General features: G+C 42.5%; 1 long non-coding RNA gene across 4 annotated transcripts in view; it reads right to left on the bottom strand.

The window, feature by feature from the left end:
- The window catches only part of LOC130358577 (uncharacterized), a 32,050-nt gene that overhangs the window by 14,651 nt on the left and 7,948 nt on the right, over positions 1 to 9,451 (bottom strand). For 2 of the 4 annotated variants that reach the window (XR_008889575.1, XR_008889573.1), the window contains exon 4: positions 7,714 to 7,893. The exons of the other annotated variants lie outside the window; for them this stretch is intronic. This is a non-coding gene — a long non-coding RNA (uncharacterized LOC130358577). Of the gene's footprint in view, positions 1 to 7,713; positions 7,894 to 9,451 lie in introns of those variants that run through there. 4 annotated transcript variants of the gene reach the window in all.

Below are 9,451 nucleotides of genomic sequence, written 5' to 3'. Positions count from 1 at the left end.
GTTGAAGAGTACCAGATCGGGGTTGTAGAGGTTCCAAGGGTTAACTGGGATCTGAAGTCCCCCAGACATGCACTAAAAGTTTACTGTAGCTAGAATGCATCCAGTGGTAATACGAGGGCTGCACAATAGTTTGGATGGTAGTAGTCCCTTGTTTTCCCTGGGGCACACCCAACTAGAGTTCCTGGCCAATGGTATTGTACCCTGGAGTGCCCCTGATGTCATGCAGGTGCAGTGTTTGTTGGCTCCCCAAGAGCAAGAAGAACAAAACCAGGGAGAAGTGTAGTGAAACGGGTACATTTACTCAAATGCATAAATAAATGCTTTGGGGGAGATTTATCAAAACCTGTGCAGAGGAAAAGTTGCCCGGTTGCCTATGGCAACCAGATTTCTTCTTTCATTATTAACAAGGCCTCTGCAAAATGAAAGAAGCAATCTGATTGGTTGCTATGGGCAACTGGGCAACCTTTCCTCTGCATAGGTTTTGACAAATCTCCCCCATTCTCCATATACATGAAGGCACAGTTCTTGAACACTAATCAATACTAACAAACGCGTAGCAGCAATAGGTGGTGGAGAAATAAAGTGTATCTGTCACTTCAAAAAACTTTTGACATGTTGTAGAGATATATCAAAAGTTTTGATAGGTGGGGATCCATTTGGGGGGTAGAAACATGTAGCCCTTCACTGTGTCTCTCTGCTATGTGGCTATGACAGGAGAGGGTCCTCTCGACTTTTTATAGCAGTTTCTCAATTTTAAGACCATGACTAACTAAAACTTCTGTCATGCCTCTATGACACATCAAAAGTTTTTTTTTTAAGTGACAGTGTCCATTTAACTCTTTTAAAGTCAATAGGTGTTCTTTGCTGGACCAATTGTATTACAGCAACACCTATATTCAGAGAAATTCAATAGAGATGAGCGAATTTTTGAAAAATTCAATTTGGCCGATTCACAAAATTTTCCTAAAAAAATTGGTTCGGTCCACCATTAAAAACGGCTATTTCTGGGCTACAGAGAGCCTCAATTGGGGTGTAGAACACTTTGCCTTGCCAAAACACGTATAGGGAGTGTGCTGTGTTAGTGAAATAATACTGTTATTCAGTATGACATGCAGATTAGAGGCATCGCTATTAGAATCACTGTCGCAGAGTGGCACAATGACAAAGCCTTGAGGTGGCATCATTATAAGGAGACAATACAGTGGCTGAATGACATTGTGGAGGTGGCGGCTGCAGGAGGAGACTATAAAGTGCCTGAATGACACAGCGTGGAGGTGGCAACAGCCTGACGAGACCATAGGCCCTCACAATTGAAAAGAAGAAAGACCTTTTTTTTTTACATTTTGAAGATTTCAAATAGGTGAACCTTAAAAGTTGTATTTAATGTGCCAGCAGCATGAGACCACATGGCAGCACAGAGACACAGCCTGCAGATGGCGGCAGCAAGAGGAGACCATACAGTGGCTGAATGGCACAGCCTGGAGGTAGCGGTAGCATGAGGAGAACATATGGTGGCAGAATGAGACAGCCTGGAGCTGGCAGCAGCATGAGTAGAACATATGGTGGCAGAAAGAGATGGCCTGGAGCTGGCAATAGCATGAGGAAAAAAATATGGTGGCTGAATGAGACAGCCTGGAGCTGGCATCAGCATTAAGAGAGCATATGGTGGCAGTATGAGACAGCCGACAGCTGGCAACAGCATGAGGAGAACATATGGTGGCAGAATGAGACAGCCTGGAGATGGCATCAGCAGGATCCGGAGTCCTGAAAGTGACCCGGTGACAGAGTGGGGCAGTGGGTGGCAATATCAGTACCCAGTGACAAAGGTGGGTGAAAAAAGGAGAACTTGGCATTAGATGTGTGGCAGGATCAGAAAAGTAGCTGAGGCAGGTAGGCAGAAGAGAACGGTTTCTTTTGAAAAAGTGATGTGCACAAGTAAGTATTGAGGTAAAACTTAACTTTTAATAATATTCTTAGGATAAAATATATTTAGCCAACATTTTTTTTTTTTTACAAAAGCAAAGGTGTGCAAAAAACAGTGTTCCACCTACACCACCAAGTATTGATGTGATGCAAAGACCTCTAAAAGGTGGAAGGGAACATCGTATGGTCCATTATAACCGGTGAGGGTAAAAACTTCCCCTATAAGGCCCTACTCTCGCACTATTAATTCCCTTCTTGGCATGTGTTACTCACCCTAAAAATGGTGGCCCCACACAGGAACCTGTCCCTATTCCCACCTACAAACACTGCCATTTCCCAGGTTTTTTAGGTGGAAATAAGGAGAGGTTCCTGTGTGGGGCCGCCCTTTTTAAGACGAGTAACACTTTCCTCGAAAAGGTTGAAGGGTCCATTGTAACCTGTGGGGGTAAAAGCTTCCCCTGGAAGGCCCTAATCTCGCCCTATTCATTCCCTCCTTGGCAAGTGTTACTCGTCCAAAAAAAGGGTGGCCCCACACAGGAAACTCTCCCTGTTTCCACCTAAAAACCCTGGGAAATGGCAGTGATTGTAGTTGGAAATCGGGAGAGGTTCCTGTGTAGGGCCACCCTTTTTAGGTCGAATAACACTTGCCAAGAAGGGAATTAATAATGCGAGAGTAGGGCCTTACAGAGGAAGTTTTTACCCCCACCGGTTACAATGGACCATACGTTGTTCCCTTCCACCTTTTAGAGGTCTTTGCATCACATCAATACTTGGTGGTGTAGGTGGCACATGATGTTTTTTGCACACCTTTCCTTTTCTTAGATATAAAAAAATTTGTGGTCTATATATTTTGCCCTAAGGAAAATTAAGTTTTAGTTAATGCATATCCTCAATACTTACTTGTGGTCTGATGTGAAGGAATTCCTGTAACTGGGGAACAGCACTGTGGAAATCCTGGCTGACCCATGCCTGATTCATCTTCACAAAGGTCAGTCTCTCCATATTTTTTGTGGACAGACGAGTTCTCCTTGGTGTTACTATGGCCGCCACCGCACTAAACACCCGCTCTGATAGCACATTGCTGGCTGGGCAGGACAGCTTTTCCAGGGCAAACTCTGCTAGTTGCAGCCACAAATCAAGTTACGCTGCCCAGAAGTCCAGTGGATCTTCAAAGTGTGTTGACAGTGTCATGTCAAGGTATGCCACCACCTGCTAGTTCAGGTCCTGCTCCAGGTCTACCTGCTGCTGATGAGTTGCTTCACTACACTTAAAACAGGATTTGTCTAGAACAGCAGCAGGTTTGTACTTTTGGCTGGCCTTTCACAGTAACTAGACCTTAGGGCTATAACAGGAGCAAAATGGTACTCCTCGTAGATGTACGTACGTGGTATGCACTTATGAGGAGAGTACAATACGCTCCACTACACTTAAAACAGGATTTGTCTAGAACAGCAGCAGGTGTGTACTTTTGGCTGGCCTTTCACAGTAACTAGTACACCACCTATGTAAGCACAGGTTACACTTAATAGAGGACAATACGCTCTGCTATGCAACCTGTGTTAGGCACTAATATCAGGTGATTATGGCTTTTAGTGCTCTGCTCACCCTAACTGGATGACTACTATTAGCTTTTCAGTTGTATACACCAGTGTTGCAGCACACAGTCGCTGTGTAGTACACCAAAAATTGCACTCCCTCTCTCAATCTCTCTCCCTTCCCTATCAGTGCTTCTAGGCTGGATTTGGGCTTGAGGTGAATCACTGCTGTAAAAATGCTTTTCTGTGCAACACACAGTGCTCTCTGTTCTCTCTCTGCAATGAAACACTGAAGTGACTGGACGCAAGATGGCAGCTGATTACATAGGGCTGTGACATTATAGGGGTGGCTGGCTTCTGATAGGCTGCATGCTGCATGTGATGCAAGGTCATCCCTCCTACCCATCTTCCCAGAGTTCCTTGCCCCATGTACTGACATGTGGAGCCGCCATCTTAGATGCCCTGGAGCCTGGACCGCACTAAATGGAGTTTAATGAAGTGATTTGTGCGATTGAATCTCTGCAATATTTGGATTCGTTGTGAAGCAAATTTTTCCTGAAATTCGTAACAAATTCGGATTCATCAGATTCGATTTGCTCATCCCTAGTATTCCCTAGTTTTGGTGGCAGATGTCTGAACATGACTGGAGGTCCACTAGGAATTGCTACGAGGTCTGTTACCCTCTCAGAGCTGATACATTGGGTATTTATCGAAGATCCTCTCAGGAACTGTACTTGGTCACACGTGACATAGGGTAAGTTTTGATGACTGACCGCTCTTGCTCATTTTAGTTGCTTACTCTTAGTTCAAACCTCTCCATACACCACTCAATAGATGAGTTATAGGGCTGAAATGATGTGAATGGTTACAATCTTTGTACAGTTCTGTGAAATATATAATTGCCCCATAACCTCTGAGGACATCACTTCTGTGACGATACATGTTAGAGGGAGCACTGTGTGTGTTTTAAAATCAGCACCAGCATCTATAGAACAGGCAAACACTGCCGGTGTGCTCGGAAAAGTGTTTACATTGAACACCTATGAGCGGCCATGAATAGCTTAGGAAAGGTGTGAAACAGTGCTGGGTTTTTAATCACTACTATCTTCAGTCACCAAATTCAACTTAGAAGAAAGATTTCTTAACGTTAGAGGGGTAAAGTGTAAAATTGTATTATCTGTAAAACTTGGTTTGTTGTGTATGTTATCATCTTCCGGTTGTTCTATATCAGAAAGACAACTTGGTTCAGATCTGTAAACACTTTAATTCAGTCAGGAAATGGGGGAGTCCCTCCCTTGAGTCATAGATTATGTCAGAACAGTCCATCATGGTGAGACACAGGGTTCTATTAAGAAAGGAAGCTATGTGGATCCTGCAATGCATGACATTGATGATGCCATGCATTGCATTGGGTATTGATGATTGATGATGCCATGCATTGCATTGGGTATTGATGATGTTGGTACTTTCCTGCAGCCAAGTAAACAAAGCCAATGAGGAAAACCCCAAGGAATGCTGGGAGCATTTAAGATTTTATGAGTGGGTAATGCTTAATTTCTAATTTTAGCTCAATCCCAACTGGTAGGGAAATTGGCAGTAAAGTGTCACGATGACACACAATTCAGCTGTACTCCACAGAACCTTTAAAAGTGTCCTGTGGTATCTGGTACAAATATGTTAGCAGTAAATCCCTAGAATCCTGTAAGTTGCAAAGGTGGGTCTCCTTGATGGCAACTTATCTCTGAGGAATTTGGAGGTCACATTAACATCTTAATCTCTATAAATATTTTTTTTAACCATTCCTATACAATTTTACAGAATGCATTATACAGTGGTCCCTCAAGTTACAATATTGATTGGTTCCGGGACGACCATTGTATGTTCAAACCATTGTATGTTGAGACCAGAACTCTATGGAAACCTGGTAATTGGTTCTAAAGGCACCACAATGTCATCCAAAGATAGGAAAAAAGTGAGAATTAAAGAAAAATAAGTAGATAACTAATATAGATAAAGCAAGTCCTTACATATAAAAGTAGGAAAAATCTGCCGGGAGCTGTAAATCACTGTCTATGTCAGTGTTTCCCAAGCAGGGAGCCTCCAGCTGTTGCAAAACTACAACTCCCAGCATGCCCGGACAGCCAAAGGCCCTGCTTGGGAAACACTGGTCTATGTAGAGGACAGGAGCTTCTTCCGGGGTCCTGTACAGTACACAGCGTCCTAAAAAAGTAATGGAGTCACCCTCACCTGGTGTCCAAAGGAGCAGCTAACCCTGGTACAGGTAAAGTGTACAGAACATGTAATACCTCCCTGTACTGTAGGGGGCACTACCAGACACCAGTCAGTGCATACGCTTCAGTAATACAGGGGTTTTACCAGTGAATGCCCATTTTGATTGGTTGGTTCTTCCAGCCATTGACGCGTTTCACAGATCTGGAATGTCCATAGCATTGCATGTTGAGACTGGTTTCAACTTACGATGGTCCTGAAAAGACCATTGTATGTTGAAACTATTGTATGTTGAGGCCATTGTAAGTTGAGGGATCACTGTACTGCTTAACAAGACCACTGCTATTAGTGAAAACCATTTCCATGAAAGGGTGAACTTGACCTGTAATATTTAAGTCGGTGGTATGAGTTAAAGTACCATCCACATAAATAACACAACCCAAAGATTCCCAGAACAGTGTCCAGAGGATCATACTGCCTCCTTTGGCTTGCCTTCCTCCCATAGTGCATACTGGTGCCTACACAAATACACACTTACATGGCACATAAACCTATATGTACAAATAATGCAAAAAAAACAAAAAGAAAAAAAACAAAACAAAACAGGAATAGGATTGGTCCAGGTCACCTTCTTTGACTGGACTATGGGCACTATCAGTTTGTGGCTGGACAGCCCCATACACAGCAAAAAAAAAAAAAAAGTGGCGCCTAATGTATTCCCCCTCTTGACAGGTACCATTGTAGTGAATTAATAAATGTTATTATGTCAAAATCTTTACCTGACGTACATTTACGTTCTGTACATGACGCCAGCACCAGAGCGGTGCCAGCATCATAAACAGAAGCTCCTGGCTGCTATTAGCAGGACATTGGCAATCTCACGGATGCCCGACATTAACCCCTTAGATGCCATGATCAATACAGATGACGGCATCTGTGGCAGTGCTGCGCTTTTAATGGCTCATCTAATCACCCACGGTCCTCATCACGTGGTCATCCATAATACTGATCAGTGCTATGCCTATGAATATTCTAATGATTGCTATAAAAAGTCCACTAGGGGGACATAAAAAGTGTAAAAATAAATGTGAAAAAAAAGTTACATTTTTTTTTTTGAAAATGACCCTCCCCTTTTCCTCATTTTACAAAAAAAAAAAAGATAAAAAATATAATTAATAAACATATTTGGTATCTGCATGGGTAAATGTCCGAACTATTAGAATATAATGTGATCCCATATAGTGAATGCATAAAAAGTTATGGATTTAGGTAGCAAGGAGGAAAAAATTTTAACATAGCAAAAATTTGGCTAAGTTTCCACTTGTTTTTTTTTCTGGCAGTTTTTGGAAAATCACCACTGCAGTTTTTGAGCCAAAGTCAGAAGTGGATCCATAAGGGAGGAGACGTATAAGTCCTACCTTTATATGTCCTATTCCTTTTGAATACACTTCTGGCTTTGTCTCAAAAGCTGCAATGGCCATTTTACAAAAACTGTCAGAAAAAAAACCAAGTGGAAACCTAGCCTAAAACTGGCTTTGTCCTTAAGGCCAAAATGGACTGTGTCCTTAACTCCTTAAGGACACAGGTAGTACCTGTACGTCCTGCGCCCGCTCCCCTTCTATATCACAGGCTCAGAAGCTGACCCTGCTTCATAGCGGAGTGGTCCCGGTGGCAGCCGCTGGGACCCATGTCCAATGCCAAACATCACCAATTATGGTGATGCCTACATTGACCCCTTAGACGCCACGATCAAGGTTGTTCATGGAATCTAAAATTAAAGTAAAACAGTCCCGGTAGCTCATATAAAAAGCGATGTACAAAAATGGTACCAATAAAAACTAGAGATCACCACGAAAAAAAATGAGCCCTCACACATCCCTGTATATGGAAAAATAAAAATGTGATAGGAGTCAGAAGATGACAATTTTAAACATACGGTACTTATTTTTGTGCAAAAAGTTATAATTTTTTTAACAGAAGTAAAGCAAAATCAAACTTATATACGATAAGTTGGGTAACATTTTAATTGTATGGGTCTACAGAATAAAGTAGACTTGTGCACTAGAAACATTTTCATTTCGTTTTGTTTTTTCGTTTTGGAAAATTTTTTCGGTTTGGTAATATCTTCGGTTTTGATTTTTCGGATACATTCGGTATTCGGGTACATTCGGTAAATCTTTTTATTCTTTTTTGGACTTAAGCGATCCTAAAAAATTATGGAGATACCTTTTTTATAAAAATTTCGTAGGGTACCATACAAAAAAAAAAAGATACAGTAGTGATGGAAAAAATTGTATCTAACAAAATGTATCTTTTTTATTATGAAATGTTTATTAATTTTTAAACAGGGATCAATTTATGTGAGCGGGTAAAGCACTAAAAATGTAGCCGACAATAATAAAAATGTATTGTGTGCGTGTTTTTCACTTTTTTTAAAAAATTTTTTAGGTAGTACTACTACTCCCAGCATGGAACACGCTCTTCCATGATGGGAGAAGTAGTTACCTGTACTAATTGACAGATCGTGGGGTCCCTTGCGATCCTCTTGTATAATGTATAGATGCGGCGGCCGCTCTTCTATGGTCCCCTGCACTCACGTATATATACACATATTCATATTTCCCGCAGAGCTGTAATTGGCCAGATGGTTCCAGCCAATCACAGCTCACTGTGAGAAATAGGAATATGTGTATATATACAGCCGTGCAGGGGAGCATAGGAGAGCGGCCGCCGCATCTATACATTATACAGGAGCATCACAGAGGGTGCCAGGAGTTATACCCGCAGTGATCTTTCCTTTACTACAAGTACTACTACTCCCAACATGGAGTACACTCTGCTCCATGCTGGGAGCTGTAGTACCTGCATTAATAGACTGATCGCAGCGGGTGTCAAAAGTTTCACTCGCTGCGATATGTCTATTAATGCAGGTACTACAGCTCCCAGCATGGAGCAGAGTGTGCTCCATGCTGGGAGTAGTAGTACCTGCAGTAAGGGACAGATCCCAGCGGATGTCACTCCTCCTGACACCCGCTGCGATCGTCCTTATGTGAATGTCGGGATCAGCTGTTCTCAAGGCTACAGAGTCGGGAGAACCGCTGATGCTGAGCCGTAGGTATACATCGTATATCTACTGCCCAGCAAGAACTTACAGTGAGCCTGCAATGTGTATACAGTATACACATTGCTGGCTCACTTAACCCCTTGATGAGCTGTGTGCTATGCGCAAGCCCAGCAAGGAAAGAGTTAACTTACACTGCTGGACAGTGTAGGTTAACCCTTCGGGCGGTATACACTATATACAGCTATCTATAGATAGCTGTATATAGTGTATACAGAAGACGAAGTCCGCTTACTTCACTCGAGTACCGGGCAGTTCCGTATAGCTCCGCCCCTAGTGATGGCGTCATTAGGGGGCGGAGCTACAGAAGGGAACTAGGCTAGTTAATCTGAAGCTCTGTTCACATTGTCCGTTTTGTATCATGTGAACAGACCCTTCTGGCAGTGTCTACCCAGACAGGCAGACTCCAGCTGTTGCTAAACTACAACTCCCAGCATGCCCAGACAGCCAAAGGCTGTGTCTGGGCATGCTGGGAGTTGTAGTTTTGCCCCAATTGGTGGCTCTCTGTTTCGGTAGAAATTGTCAGAACCAATTTTTTGTGTATTTTTTTTTCTTCTCGTTTCAGATCCGTGTATGCAGAGGATTACGGCGGAAATTACTTTTATTAAAAAAATCTTAATCCTTTCAGTACTTTTTAGCAGCT

Source organism: Hyla sarda, chromosome 1, assembly GCF_029499605.1.
Source record: "Hyla sarda isolate aHylSar1 chromosome 1, aHylSar1.hap1, whole genome shotgun sequence".
NCBI classification, from domain to species: domain Eukaryota; kingdom Metazoa; phylum Chordata; class Amphibia; order Anura; family Hylidae; genus Hyla; species Hyla sarda.
This window is presented reverse-complemented; position numbering and strand designations above follow the sequence as displayed.